Genomic DNA, 17,202 nt, shown 5'->3' with positions numbered 1-17,202 from the left:
ACTATCTCTATACTTGCCCGTGACATGATGGCATATATAAAAATTGAGAGAATACACACACACACACACACACACACACACACACACTTCCAGAAATAAAAAACATATTAAGCAAGGTTTAGGGATACAATATAAATATATAAAAATTAATTATATTTCTACAAATTAGCAATAACCAATTCAAAAAAAATAAAAAAAATTTTATTTTCAATAGCATCAAAAGGAATAAAATACTTAGGAATAAATTTAACCAAAGAAATGCAAAGCTTATACTAAAAAAACTTCAGGAAATTGTTGAAAGAAATTTAAAAATTTTAAAGGAATGGAAAAACATCCCATATTCATAGATCAGAAGACTTAATATGTTAAGATGACAATACTCACCAAGTGGATCTATAGATTCAACTCATTGTTATCAAAATCTCAGCTTCCTTTTTGTATAAATTTACAACATAGTCCTAAAAGCCATATGGAATTACAAGGGGTACACAGTATTCAAAACAATCTAGAAAGAGAACAAAATTGTAAAGCCACTACACTTCATGATTTCAAAACTCTTAACAAATCTAGAAAAATCAAAGCAGAGTGATACTAGCATAAGGACAGACTTACAGATCAATGGAACAAAATTTAGAGTCCAGAAATACACTCTTATCTTCATGGGCAATTTATTTTCAACAAAGGTATCAAATTATTCAATGAAGAAAAAATAATATTTTCAACAAATGATGCTGGAACTACCGAATATCCACATGCAGAAGAATGAAGATGAACCTGTTCCATATATGATGTATACAATTCACCCAAAATCGATCATTGGCCTACATGCAACAGGTAAAAATATAAAATATTTAGAAAAAATAGGAATAAATCTTCCTATTAGGTAATTGCTTTACCTAATTAAATTAGCAATTAGGTAATTGCTTCCTATTAGGTAATTGCGAGTTAGGTAATTGCTTTTTAAACAAACCACTAAAACAGAACTGAAGGGGAAAAATAAATTGGATTTTATCAAACTAAAAAAATTTAGTGCCAAAAACATCATAATAGTGAAAATAGCAGAAAGTATAAAAAAATCATAGAATAGGGAAAAATGTAAATTACTTATTTGATAAGGTACTTGTACCTAGAATATATTTGGAACAACTACAAGTCAATAATAAAAAGACAAATAACACAATTTTAAATGTAAGCACCTGAGAAGATGTTTAGCATCATTAGTCAACAAGGAAATGCACACCAAAACCACAATGAAATGCCTCTTTGCACTCACTAGGATAGTGGTTATCAAATAGGTACTCAATAACACATTGGAGAGACTATGGAGAAATGAGAACACTTACACAGTGCTGGTGAGAGTGTAAAATTGTGCAGCTGTTTTGGAAAATATTTTGATGGTTCCTCAAAATATTAAACATAGAGTTGCCACATGACCCATAAGTTTCATTCCTAGATATATACCCAAGAGAATTGAAAACTGACATTCAGTCAAAACTTTGTATTTGAGTGTTTATAGTACTACTATTCATAATTGCCAAAAGTGAAACAATCCAAATTTTCATTAATTTAAGAATGGACACATAAAATATGGTGTATCCATATAATGATATTATTCAGTCATAAAAAAACAAAGTACTGATTAATACTACAACATAGGTGAACCTTCAAAACATTATGCTAAGTATAAAAAATATGTCAGTAAGGACTACAAATTTTATAATTCCACTATGTAAAATATCCAGAATAGGCAAATTTCTAGAAACTAGTAAGTGGTTGCTTAGGGTGGGAGTATAGAATGAAAATAACTGCTAAAGGGTATGAGGCTTCTTTTGGAGGTGATAAAGAATATCACAATCTAAATCTAAAATTAGATTGTAGTGATGGCTGTACAATTCTGTGAATATACTAAAAACATTGTATTGTAAAATTTTAACAGGTGAATTCTATGGTATTTAAATTATATATCAATAAAGTTAAAAATATGGAATTGCAGTATTTAAACTAATTTGAATTGGAAGAATTCTAGTAGATTATCAGACTGGATTGCACTAAATACCAAAAAATTATGGCCGAGTACAGAACAGCAATGGAAAATTCAGATTTGGTTCATGGCTGTGAGAATGGAATTATGCTTTCAGATTTATTACAAGTTCACATCTGCCTCTGCCTATAAAAGTCAAAGAGAAGTAGTGGTAAGTTTTAAAATGAAATTTACTCACTGATCTTACTCCAGAAGTTGCTATACTGCCAATGCCAAGAAAACACCCTCTGTTTAGTCTCATTATACAAGGCCAAAGGAGAGGCATTGCAAGCCTAGAGTTCTTTGCTCCCTGGTGTAATGCCACCTCATTGATTTTCCCAGAGGAAGGGCAGCTTTTAATGTAGCTTTAGATAAGAAATGTCCACATGAAGGTAAAAAAAAGGAAATTCTATGAAATATGTAAATTATATAATCCCCAATTATATAATCTTGGTTTTGGGGATAGATTTCTGTGGTTCATAGCTTACATATAACACCCAACGCTCATCCTAACAAGTGCCCTCCTCGTTGCCCATCACCCATTTTCCCCTCTCCCCCACCCCCTCCCCCATCAACCCTCAGTTTGTTTTCTGTATTTAAGAGTCTCTTATGGTTTGCCTTCCTCCCGCTCTGTTTGTAACTATTTTTCCCCCTTCCCTTCCCCCATGGTCTTCTGTTAGGTTTCTCAAGATCCACATAAGAATGAAAACACATGATATCTGTCTTTCTCTGACTGAATTATTTCACTGAGTATAATACCTTCCAGTTCCATCAACATTGCTGCAAATGGCAAGATTTCATTCTTTCTCATTGCCAAGTAGTTATATATAAACCACATCTTCTTTATCCATTCATCAGTTGATGGCCATTTAGTCTCTTTCTGTAATTTGGCTATTGTTGAAAGTGTGGCTATAAACATTAGGGTACATGTGCTCCCATGAATCAGCACTCCTGTATCCTTTGGGTAAATTCCTAGTACTGCTATTGCTGGGTTGTAGGGTACTTCTATTTTAAAATTTTTGAGGAACCTCCACACTGTTTTCAAGAGTGGTTGCACCAGTTTGCATTCCCATCAACAGTGCAAGAGGGTCCCTTTTTCTCCATATCCTCGCCAGCATCTGTTGTTTCCTGAGTTAATTTTAGCCAGTCTGGTGTGAGGTGGTATCTCAGTATGGTTTTGACTTGTATTTCCTTGATGATGAATGACATTGAGCATCTTTTCATGAGTCTGTTGGCCATCTGGATGTCTTCTTTGGAGAAGTGTCTATTCATGTCTTCTGCCCATTTCTTCACTGGATTATTTGTTTTTCTGATATTGAGTTTAGTAAGTTCTTTATAGATTTTGGATACTAACCCTTTATCCAACATGTTACTTGCAAATACCTTTTCCCATTCCATTGGTTGCCTTTTAGTTTTGTTGATTGTTTCCTTTGCAGTGCAGAAGCTTTTTCTCTTGGTGAAGTCCCAGTAGTTCATTTTTACTTTTAATTCCCTTGCCTTTGGAGACATGTCAAGCAAGAAATGGCTGTGGCTGAGGTCAAAGAGGTTGTTGCCTGCTTTCTCCTCTAGGGTTTTGATGGTTTCCTGTCTCACATTTAGATCTTTCATCCATTTTGAGTTTGTTTTTGTGTATGGTATAAGAAAGTGGTCTAGTTTCATTTTTTTGCATGTTGCTGTCCGGTTCTCTCAGCACCATTTGCTAAAGAGACTGACCTTTTTCCATTGGTTACTCTTTCCTGCTTTGTCAAATATTAGTTGGCCATACATTTGTGGGTCCAATTCTGGGTTCTCTATTCTATTCCACTGGTCTATGTGTCTGTTTTTGTGCAATACCATACTGTTATGATGATTACAGTTTTGTTGTATTGCTTCTTGGCCTTTTGGCTAAGATTGAGTGTGATTACAGTTTTGTAGTAGAGGCTAAAGTCTGGGATTGTGATGTCTCCAGCTTTGGTTTTCTTTTTCAATATTACTTTGGCTATTCATGGTCTTTTGTTGTTTCATACCAATTTTACAATTGTTTGTTCTAGCTTTGGGAAGAATGCCGGTGAAGTTTTGATTGGGATTGCATTGAATGTGTAGATTGCTTTGGTAGTATTGGCATTTTAACAATATTCATTCTTCCAATCCATGAGCACGGAATGTTTTTCCATTTCTTTTTGTCTTCTTCAATTTGTTTCATAAGTTTTCTATAGTTTTCAGCATACAGATCTATTGTATCTTTGGGTAGGTTTATTTCTAAGTATTTTATGGTTCTTCATGAAATTGTCAAGAGAATCAAATTCTTGATTTCTCTTTCTGTTGCTTTATTATTGGTATATAAAAATTCAACCAATTTCTGTACATTGATTTTGTACCCCGTGACTTAGGTGAATTCATGTATCAGTTCTTGCAGCCTTTTGGTGGAGTCTTTCGGGTTTTCCATGTAGAGTGTCATGTCATCTGTGAAAAGTGAAAGTTTGACTTCTTCTTTGCCAATTTTGATGCCTTTTATTTCATTTTGTTGTCTGATTGCTGATGGTAGGACTTCTAACACTGTGTTAAACAACAGTGGTGAGAGTGGACATCCCTATCATGTTCAGTTTTTCCCCATTGAGGATGATATTAGCTGTGGGCTTTTCATTATGGCTTTTATGGTGTTTAGGTATGTTTCTTCTATCCTGACTTTCTTGAGGGTTTTTATTAAGAAAGGATGCCATATTTTGTCAAATGTTTTTTTCTGAGTCTATTGATAGGATCATACAGTTCTTATTCTTTATTTTATTAATGTGATGTATCACATTGATTGATTTGCGAATATTGAACCAGCCCTGCAGCCCAGGAATGAATCCCATTTGATCATGGTGAATATTTTTTTATATGCTGTTGAATTCAATTTACTTGTTGAGAATTTTTTCATTCATGTTCATCGGGGATATTGTCCTAGAATTCTCCTTTTTTGTGGGGTCTCTGTCTGGTTTGGGAATCAAAGAAATGCTGGCTTCATAAAATGACTCTGGAAGCTTTCCTTCCCTTTCTATTTTTTGGAACAGCTTGAGAAGGATAGGTTCTAACTACTTTAAATCCCTGGTAGAATTCCCCAGGGAAACCATCCCACCAGGACTCTTATTTGTTGGATTTTTGATAACTGATTTAATTTCTTCACAATTATGGGTCTATTCAAATTTTCTATTTCTTCCTGTTTGAGTTTTGGTAGTGTGTGTGGGTGTCTAGGAATTTGTCCATTTCTTCCACGTTGTCCAGTTTGTTGGCATATAATTTTTCATAGTATGCTCTGATAATTACTTGTGTTTCTGAGGGATTAGTTTTGATAAATCCATTTTCATTCATGATTTTGGGTTCTCTTTTATTTTTGAGAAATCTGGCTAGGGGTTTATAAATTTTATTTTTTCAAAAAGCCATCTTAGTTTCATTGATCTGTTCTACTGTTTGTTTTTTTGATTCTGTATTGTTTATTTCTGCTCTGATCTTTATTATTTCTCTTCTTCTGCTGGCCTTGGGGTTTCTTTGTTGTTCTGCTTCTAGTTACTCTAGGTGTGTTGTTAGATTTTTTTATTTGGGATTTTTCTTATTTCTTGAGATAGGCCTGCAATGCTTGTGCAATGTATTTTCCTCTTAGGACTGCCTTTGCTTCATTCAAAAAGGTTTGGACTGTTGTGTTTTCATTTTCATTTGTTTCCATATATTTTTAACTTTCTTCTTTAATTTCTTGGTTAACCTATTCATGCTTTAGTAGGATGTTCTTTAACCTCCATGCATTTGGAGGTTTTCCAAACTTTTTCCTGTGGTTGATTTCAAGTTTCATAGCATTGTGATCTGAAAATGTGCATGGTAGGATCTCAATTCTTTCATATTTATTGATAGCTGTTTTGTGACCCAGTATGTGATCTGTCTTGGTCCATATGCACTCAAGAAGAATATATATTCTGCTGCTTTAGAATGAAAAGTTCTGAATATATCTGTCAAGTCCATCTGATCCAGTGTTTCATTCAGACCAATGTTTCTTTATTGATTTTCTGTATAGATGATCTATCCATTGTTGTAAGTGGAATATTAAAGTCTTCTGCAATTACCACATTCTTACCAATAAGATTGCTTATGTTTGTGATTAGTTGTTATATATATTTGGGTACTCTAAATTGGGTGCATAAACATTTATAATTGTTAGCACTTTTTAAAAATTTTTTTTAACCTTTATTTATTTTTGAGACCGAGAGAGACAGAGCATGAATGGGGGAGGGTCAGAGAGAGGGAGACACAGAATCTGAAACAGGCTCCAGGCTCTGAGCTGTCAGCACAGAGCCTGATGCGGGGCTCGAACTCATGGACCGCGAGATCATGGCCTGAGCCGAAGTCAGCTGCTTAACCGACTGAGCCACCCAGGCACCCCAAATTGTTAGCACTTCTTGATGGATAGGCCCCATAATTATAAGGCCCTTCTTCATCTCTTGTTACAGCCTTTAGTTTCATATCTAGTTTGTCTGATATAAGTATGGCTACTCCAGCTTTCTTTTGACTTCAAATAGCATGATAGATGGTCCTACATCCCCTCACTTTCAATCTGAAGGTGTTCTCAGGTTTAAAATGGGTCTCTTGTAGACACCAAATAGATGGGTCTTGTTTTTTTAATTCATTGTGATTGCTCTATGTCTTTTGATTGGAGCATTTAGTCCATTTACATTCAGTGTTATTATTGAAAATTATGGATTTAGAGTCATCTTCTATTTCACTTATTCTCCCCTCTGCCTCTTCAGTCCTTGCTCTCACTGCCTCTGGCTTATTTTGCACCACATTTACAACACTTTAAAATTCACCGTGATTATTTTTTAGTTCCTTGATCTCTGCAGCAATAGATTCTCTTGCTGTCTTCTATGCTTTTTCAAGCCTGGCAATAAATCTTGAGACTATTATTCTAAATTATTGTTCAGTTATACTGTTTATATCTGTTTTGATCAATTCTCTTTATTTTAATTTTTTAATGTTTATTTATTTTTGAGAGAGAGAGAGCGCAAGGTAGGGGCAGAGAGAGAGGGAGACACAGAATCTGAAGAAGGCCACAGGCTCTGAGCTGTCAGCACAGAGCCTGATGTGGGGCTTGAACTCACAAACTGTGAGATCATGACCCAAGCTGAAGTCAGATGCTTAACCGACTGAGCCACCCAGGTGTTCCTGTTTTGATCATTTCTTTAGCTGTTATTTCTTCCTGGAATTTCTTTTGAGAGAATTCTTCCATTTTATCATTTGGGCTAGTCTTCTGTCCCTTATGTGTTTTAAAAGCTTGTTATGTGTCCTGCACCTGTGAGCATTACTATATTAAAGAGGGGTCATACACTGTCTAGGGTCTGGCCCTTCACGAGGTGTTTTTTGGAGTGTGTTACTTGCTCTATGTTGTTGTGACTCTGGTTGCTTTATGTCCCTACTCGTAGTAATGTTTTGGACCCTCTACCAGGTGTGTTTTGATTTGTTTGTTGAATTATGCTTGAGTAGGAATGGGTCCAAGAAACAGGTCTGCATTGCTTCAGTCACAGGAAAGACAGAGAAGCCTCCATAATCATGAGAACACTGGTCTTCTAGGAGTTGATGCTTCTAGTGACTTGGATCACTGGCCCCACCCTCCTGCTTCTTGCGGCGACATTTAGGGGTGGCATCAGTGCTGCACTGATCTCCCAACTGAGCCCAGCCAGTCATGGCCAGAACCCCAGCTCCACTTTTTACTTTTTACTTCAAAATATAATAGTGTGAGCCAAATGCATTTTGCATCTAAAACAAGTTACTTGCTCCTCTGTTATAGATTCCAGTTTTTATATGTTACAATACTTTGCATAATTAGACATCACTATAATTTGTATTTCTCTAAGAAAAATAACTATTATCCAAATACAATTTTGTTTTTGAAGTGGATTTGAAGAGTCATTAATTGGACTTCCAAGATAAATCGATTTGAGAGGACAAGAAGGGATATAGAAATACATCTTGGAAAGTGATTAATGACAGCAAAGGAAATAATAAATAGCATGTTCCCTTGGAAATGGACTGTAAACATCCAGTGTCTGAATGATATTGTACATCTGCAATTGTCAGCCTTGCCACCTAAGACCCAATTTTCATGCCATTAGAAAACACAGCTGTTATTTGTCTTCTGCAACTACAAAAAAAAAAAAAAAGAAAGGAAAAAGAAAAGAAAGAAAGAAAGTAAAGAAAGAAAGAAAGAAAAAGAAAGGAAAAAGAGAAGGATCTTATTGGCTATTGATGTACTACTACTACTGATGATGATTTTGTAAAGTTAAAGGGTTTATTTCCTGTATATGGTGGAATATTTAGTGACCAATAAACAGATTGGGTTGATTAGAAGATGGAAATATTGTAGAAGAAGGAAGTGGGTAAATGAAGGCAGACAGTGACCAAGGGCTCCCTGCAAGGCATTAATGCCCTGTTTCTAAGTGCTGTGAGTTAATTTTTATTATGTATTCTGATTACTAGTATTATTTTTTTAAGTAGCTTTTCCCCATTTGACAATTACTAACAATTTTAGACTTAAAGTGAGATAAGAAAATGCAAGAATTTATAACTGGACATACATGCAGGGAGAAACAGTAAGAGTGCTCTTCCTCCTACTATACCACTAACTTTAGATTTGGATTTAGTTTGATGAAGGGAGGATGAGATCAATAACAATTTTGTTTCTTTAATGTTAGCCAGACTTCTCAAAATTACCTTAATTTTCTATCCAGAATTTTCTGTATCTGTGAAAAACTAACCATATAAAGTCCAAATATAATGGAAAAATAGGAAGGGAAGATGGCAACAGAGTAGGAGGACCCTAGGCTTCCCTTCTCCCATGAATATAACTAGACAACTATCAAATCATCGTAAATACCCCAGAAATCTACCTGAAGACTGGCAGAACAAGCTCCACAAGAGAAGATAGAGAAGAGGCCACTGCAAAAAAAGGTAGGAAGTTCAGAGATGCATCTTGGGAGAAAAATAGATCATGGCTACTGCAGTGGGGAGGGAGGCATGGTCATGGAAAAGGGCAAGAGACAGACTAGCCAGCACACAGGGCAACACATGGGGGGAAAACCCATAGCTATTGGCTTGTAAAGTAAGAGGGTCTGAATTCTGTGAGTTCTTGCAACTGGTGGGGCTTAAAGTTTGGAGTTTTAAGGTCAGCAGGCTTGGCTCAGAGAAAGCCCACCAGCATTGGAGCTGTTCATGGATAGAAGGTAGAGCAAACAGCCCATGGACATACAGCATGGAAACAGTGATGGGAAGAGCTTCTGGGGCCCACTGTGGGAACGTTATTTGCTCATCTTGGAGTATGTCCTAGAGAGGCAGTATTTATTGAGAGACTCCTGGAGAACAAAGGAACTGGCTGGGGCCATTGATGACACTCCTGGAAACTCCAGGCCCTAGGAAAGAGGGTATACTAGATGGGAGGACACTACATGGATACTTAAAACACAGAAACAGGAACAGAGACATAGACCAATAGAGAAGACAGAGAAATGTATCCCAAATCAAAAAACAGGACAATGCCACAACCAGAGATCTAAGCAAAACAGATACAAGTAATATGCCTGATAGGGAATTTAAAGGAATGATCATAAAGTTAATCAATGGACTTGAAAAAAAAAGTTGAAGGCATTAATGAGACCCTTAACACAGAGATAAGGAATAACATAATAATAAAGGATACAATAAAAGAGAAAAATGCTTAATGGAAAGAAGAACAAGATGGAAGAAACAGAAGAATGAATTAGTGACCTAAGAGACAGAGATCAAGTGGAACAAAAGAAAAAAGAATTATTCAAAATGAGAAGACTTAGAGAACTGACAGCATCAAACATCATAACATTCATATTATAGGAATCCCAGAAGAAGAAGAGAGAGAAAAGGGGCAGAAAATTTATTTGAACAAATAATAGCTGAAAACTCACCTAATATGGGGAAGGAAACAAATATCTCTATATCTAGGAGGCAGAGAGATCTCCTATTAAAATCAACCAAAGTAGACCCACACCAAGACACATTGTAATTAAATTGGCAAAATATAGTTATAAAGAGAAAAAAATTTAAAGCAGCAAGCAAAAGAAGATAGTAACTTACAATGAAAAAACACACAAGGTTAATAGGGTATTTTTCAGCAAAAACTTTCCAAGCCAGAAGGGAATGGCATGATATAGTCAATGTGCTGAATGGGAAAAATCTGAAGCCAAGAATACTCTATCCAGCAAGGCTATTATTCAGAATAGAAGGAGAGATAAAGAGGTTCCCAGACAAACAAAAACTAAAGAAGTTCATGACCACTAAACCAGCCCTATAGGAAATATTAAATATTTCTAAAATGGAAAGAAGAGAACAAAAGTTATAGTATAAAGGTAGGAAATAAAATATCAGTAAAAAGGAATATTTCTGTAAAAAAATCAGTCAAATAATGCACAAAATTAAAGGATATAAGATATAACAACATATAACTAAAATGTAGGAAGGAGAGGAGTAAAGAATAGGTTCAAATGTAAATGACAATCAAAATGTAGGAAGGAGAGGAGTAAACAATGTGTTCAAATGTAAATGACAATCAATTTAGTATAGACTGCAATATGTAGAAGAGGTTATATATAAGTCTAATCGTAACCATATATCAAAAACCACTAATAAATATGCAAAGAATAAAGAGAAAAAAATCCAAATATATCACTAAAGGAAACCAGCAAGCCATGAAAGAAAGACAAGAAAGGATCAGAAAAAAAACTCAAGATTGAAAGTGAGGGTATGGAGAAACAACTCTCATGCAAATGGATGTCAAAGAAAGCCAGAGTAGTAGTACTTATATCAAACAAAATAGATAGACTTTAAAACAGACTGTAACAAGAGACAAAAAAAAGGACACTATGTAATTACCAAAGGGGACAATCCAACAAGGAGATATAACAATGGTAAATATTTATGTGCCCAAAATAGGAACACCCAAATACATAGTACATTTAATAACAAACACAAAGGAACTAATTGATAATAATACAATAATAGTAGGGGACTTTAACACCACACTTACATAAGTGGACAGATCATGTAAACAGAAAATCAACAAGAAAACAGTGGCTTTGAATGGCATACAGGAACAGATGGATTTAACAGATATTTTCAGAACATTCCATCCTAAAACAGTTGACATTCTTTTTAAGTGCACATGGAACATTCTTCAGAATAGATCATGTATTAGGCCACGAAGCAAGCCTCAACAAATTCAAGATCAAAGTCATACCATGCATCTTTTCTGACCACAACACTATTAAACTGGAAGTCAACAACAATAAAAAATCTGGAAAGACCATAAATACAAAGAGGTTAAATAACATGCTACTAAACATTGAATGGGACAATCAGGAAATCAAATAAATTTTTAAAAATACATGGAAACAAATGAACATGAAAACCCAGTGGTCCAAACTTTGGGGATATAGCAAAAGTGTTTCTAAGAGGGACCTATATAGAATTCCTCCTTACCTCAAGAAGCAAGAAAAATCTCAAATAAACAACCTAACCTTACACCTCAAGGGCCTAGATAAAGAACAGCCAACAAAACCCACAACTGATAGAAGGAAGGAAATAATAAAAGTCAGAGTAGAAATAAATGATAAGGAAACTAAAACAAAAGAAGACAAAAACAATAGAAGAAATCAATGAAACCAGGGGATGTTTCTTTGAAAAAAATCCATAAAATTGATAAACCTCTAGCTAGACTTATCAAGAAAAAAAAGAGAAAGGACTCAAATCACAAATGAGAGAGGAAAAATAACAACCAACACAACAGAAATATGAACAATCATAAGAGAATATTATGAAAAACTATAAGCTAGTAAATTGGACAACCTAGAAGGAATGGATAAATTTCTAGAAACATATAACCTACCAAAACTGAAATAGGAAGAAATAGAAAATTTGAATAGCTGTTTACTAGCAATGAGACTGAATCAGTAATCAAAAAACTCCCAACAAACAAAAGTCCAGGACTAGATGACTTCCCAGAAAAGTTCAACCGAACATTTAAAAAAGAGTTTATACCTATCCTTCTCAAACTATTCCAAAAAAATAGAAAAGGAAGGAAAACTTACAAATTTATTTTATGAGTTCAGCATTACCCTAATACAAAAATCAGATAAATACACCACTGAAAAAGAGACCTACAGCTCAATCAATATCCCATGAACACAGACGCAAAAATCCTCAACAAAATATTAGCAAACTGAATTCGACAACATATTTAAAAAATCATTCACCATGATCAAGTGAGATTTATTTCTCAGTTGCAAGTGTAGTTCAATATGTACAAATCAATTGACCTGATGATACATCACATTGGTAAATGAAAGGATAAGAACCATATGACCATTTCAGTAGATGCAGAACAAGCATTTGACAAAATACAACATTCATTCATGATAAAAACCATCAACAAAGTAGGTTTAGAGGGAATATATCTCAAAGTAATAAAGTCCAAATAAGAAAAAACCATGATAACATTATCCTGAGAGTTTTTCCCATAAGGTCAGGAACAAGACAAGGATGTCCACTGTCACCACTATTATTAAACATAGTACTGGAAGTCCTAGCCACAGCAATAAGACAAGAAAAAGGAATAAAAGCCATCAAAATCAGTAAGGAAGAAATACAATTTTCATTATTTGCTGATGACTTGATATCGTATATAGAAAATGCAAAAAGACTCCACCAAAAAACTACTAGAACTGATATATCAATTCAGTAAAGTCATAGGATACAAAATCAATGTACAGAAATCTGTTGCATTTCTACATACTAATAATGAAGCAGCAGAAAGAGAAATTGAGAAAAAGATACCATTTACAATTGCACCAAAAACCATAAGATACCTAGGAATAAACCTCCTAACCAAAGAGATGAAAGACCTGTACCCTGAAAACTATAAAACACTTGTGAAAGAAATTGAAGATGACACAAAGAACTGGAAAGACATTCCATGCTCATGGATTGGAAAGAAAAAAATATTGTTAAAATGTCTATACTACCCAAAGCAATCTACACATTTAATGCAATTCCTATCAAAATACCAGAAGCATTTTTCACAGAATTAGGACAAACAATACTAAAATTTGTGTGGAAGCACAAAAGACCTCAGCCAAAGCAATCTTGAAAAAAGAAAAGCAAAGTGGAGGAATCACAATTCTGGACTTCAAGTTATATTACAAATCCATTGTCATCAAAACAGTGCAGTACTAGCACAAAAATAGACACACAGATCAGTAGAGCAAAATAGAAAACCCAGAAATACACCCACAACTATATGGTCAGTTAATCTTTAAGAAAGCAAGAAAGGATATCCAATGGGAAAAATACAGTCTCTTCAATAAATGGCATTGGGTAAACTGGATAGCAACATGCGAAAGGATGAAAGGAGGACTTTCTTACACGATACTTAAAGATACACTCAAAATGGGCTAAAGACCTAAATGTGAGACCTGAAACCATAAAAATTCTAGAACACAGGCAATAACTTCTTTGACATCAGCTGTAGCAACATTTTCTACATAGGTGTTCTATCTAAAGGCAATGGAACAAAAGCAAAAAAAAAACTATTAGGACTACATCAAAAAGAAAAAAAAATGCACAGTGAAATAACTAATCAACAAAACTAAAAGGGAATCTACAGAATAGAAGATATTTGCAAATGACATATCCAATAAAGGGCTAGTATCCAAAATATATACATGTTTCTAAAACTCAAGACCCCCAAAACAAATAATCCAATTAAAAATAGGAAGAAGACATGAGCAGACATTTCTTCAAAGGAGACATACAGATGGCCAACAGACACATGAAAAGATACTCATCATCACTTACCATCAGGGAAATGCAAATCAAAACTACAATGGGATGTCACCTCACACCTGCCAGAATGGCTGAAACAACAGGTGTTGGCAAGGAATTAAAGAAAAAGGAACCCCCATAGACTGTTGGTAGGAATGAAAACTGGTGCAGCCACTGTGGAAGACAGTATGGAGGTTCCTCAAAATGTCAAATCTAGAACTACCCTATGACCCAGCAATTGTACTACTGGGTATTTAATAAAAACATACAAAAACACTAATTCAAAGGGATACATGCACTCCTATGTTTATAGTTGCATTATTTGTAATAGCCAAGGTATGGAAGCAGCTCATGTCCATTAATAGATGAATAGATAAAGAAGTGGTATACACACATACACACACACACACACACACACACACACACACACAGTGGAATATTATTCAGCCATTAAAAAAGGAAATGTTCCCATTTGCAATGACATGGATGGAGCTAGAGAGTATAATGCTAAGTGAAATAAGTCAGTCATAGAAAAACAAATACCATATGATTTCATTCATATGTGGAATTTAAGAAACAAAACAAAGGAGCAAAGAGAAACAAAGGGAGAGACAAATCAAGAAACAGACTTTTAATTATAGAGTACAAACTGATCATTACCAGAAGGGAGGTGGGTTGGGGGATAGTTTAAATAGATGATGGGCATTAAAAATGCACTTGTGATGAATACTGGGTTGTATGGAAATGTTGAATCACTTTATTGTACACCTGAAACTAATATAAAATTTTATGTTAACTAACTGGAATTAAAACCAAACAAAAACAAGGAAAACAGATACATTTTTCCCTTTTTATGTTTGTATTTGCATAGTTTTATAGAGGGTGGCCTGTGTTTGAAAAGGAAGCACCCTCTAGGAGAAGTTTCACAATACTAGCTACAGTATTAGCACAGGTATTTTCTAGAAGGCAGGGTCCATTTTTTTAATGTTTATTTATTTTTGAGAGAGAGAAGCAGGGGTATGAGTGGGGAAGGAGCAGAGATAGAGGGAGACAGAATCTGAGGCAGGTTTTAGGTTTTGAGCTGTCAGCACAGAGCCCGACACGGGGCCCCAACTGACACACTCTGAGATCATGACCTAAGCCAAAGTCAGACACTAAATTCACTGAGCCAACCAGGTGCCCCTAGAAGGGTCTATTTTTTAATCAAAGATAACTAGATTTATATATACAATCAATAGAACTTGGACCAACAGGTTTCCTATTTGTTTCTTGTGTAAACTGGAAAACACATTACATATTTAGATGACTACACATCAAGAAATAATTTCTTAAAAATTTTTTTTATTTATTTAAGTAATCTCTACACCATATGTGGGACATGAACTCATGATCCTGAGATCAAGAGTCACATGCTCTTCTGACTGAGCCAGCCAGGTGCCCCAAGATACAATTTCTGTCACCATCTCCCTTCCCATGAAGAAAATGCATTTTGAAAATTTCTGTATAGAAAGAAAATACACATAATAGTTAGAAAAACAACATATGCAGGTGTTTCTCAATCAATAGAATAAACAGAATGAATTACCTAATTTTCGACATAATTATATCATAGGAATGACTTTCTGATATATACCTTGTCCGCAACTAAATTTGTTGACTGTAAAGCAAATTGATACAAACTGTAATAAATAAGAAGTTGGCCTTTAAAATTCTGGACTATTTTTAAAAATAAATGTTCATTTATAAAACAAGGCACTCTTTCACCTTGAAGATGTTAGTGTAACTTGTGAACCTAGATGCTTCATCTCTAAAACTGAATAATAATAATTACCTTCTTCATAAAACAGTTTTAAGAATGAAATTTAAAAAAAAACCTTTAATGATTTTAATTATTACTATATTCCGTGAAAAGCATTCAAATAAATATCAATAACAGCATTTACTAATTTTATATTATTTCTACAACTATATGCAGTGATCTCAAAGGGAAGTCAAATGAAAACTACATTAGATAGATGCTATTTAATTTTCCATAAGATGGAAAGCTTATAGTAATTAACTTTATTAGGGTATACATGTTATATATTTTTTTATTTAATTTTTTATTTTTTAAAATTTACATCCAAATTAGCATATAGTGAAACAATGATTTCAGAAGTAGATTCCTTAATGGCCCTTACCCATTTAGCACATCCCCCCTCCCACAACCCCTCCAGTAACCTTCAGTTTGTTCTCCATATTTATGAGTCTCTTCTGTTTTGTCCCCCTCCCTGTTTTTGTATTTTGTTTCCCTTCCCTTATGTTCATCTGTTTTGTCTCCTAAAGTCCTCATATGAGTGAAGTCATATGATTTTTGTCTTTCTCTGACTAATTTCACTTAGCAAAATACCCTCCAGTTCCATCCACATAGTTGCAAATGGCAAGATTTCATTCTTTTTGATTGCCGAGTAATACTCTATTGTGTGTGTGTGTGTGTGTGTGTGTATATATATATATATATATATATATATATATATACCATATCTTTATCCATTCATCCATCAATGGACATTTGGGCTCTTTCCATACTTTGGCTATTGTTGATAGTGCTGCTATAAACATGGGGGTGCATGTGTCCCTTCAAAACAGTACACCTGTATCCCATGGATAAATGCCTAGTAATGCAATTGCTGGGTCATAGGGTAGTTCTATTTTTAGTTTTTTGAGGAACCTCCATACTGTTTTCCATAGTGGCTACACCAGCTTGCATTCCCACCAACAATGCAAAAGAGATCTTCTTTCTCCACGTCCTCGCCAACATCTGTTGTTGCCTGAGTTGTTAATGTTAGCCATTCTGACAGGTGTAAGGTGGTATCTCATTGTGGTTTTGATTTGTATTTCCCTGATGATGAGTGAAGTTGAGCATTTTTTCATATGTCGGTTGGCCATCTGGATGTCTTCCTTGGAGAAGTGTCTATTCATGTCTTTTGCCCATTTCACTGGACTATTTGGTTTTCGGGTGTTGAGTTTGATAAGTTCTTTATAGATTTTGGATACTAACCCTTTATCTGATATGTCATTTGCAAATATCTTCTCCCATTGTGTCGGTTACGTTTTAGTTTTGTTGATTGTTTTCTTTTCTGTGCAGAAGCTTTTTATTTTGATGAGGTCCCAGTAGTTCATTTTTGCTTTTGTTTCCCTTGCCTTTGGAGACGTGTTGAGTAAGAAGTTGCTGCGGCCAAGATCAAAGAGGTTCTTGCCTACTTTCTCCTCAAGGATTTTGATGGCTTCCTGTCTTACATTGAGGTCTTTCATCCATTTTGAGTTTATTTTTGTGTATGGTGTGAGAAAGTGGT

Source organism: Prionailurus bengalensis, chromosome E4 (assembly GCF_016509475.1).
Source record: "Prionailurus bengalensis isolate Pbe53 chromosome E4, Fcat_Pben_1.1_paternal_pri, whole genome shotgun sequence".
NCBI classification, from domain to species: domain Eukaryota; kingdom Metazoa; phylum Chordata; class Mammalia; order Carnivora; family Felidae; genus Prionailurus; species Prionailurus bengalensis.
Note: the sequence above shows the minus strand (reverse complement) of the source record.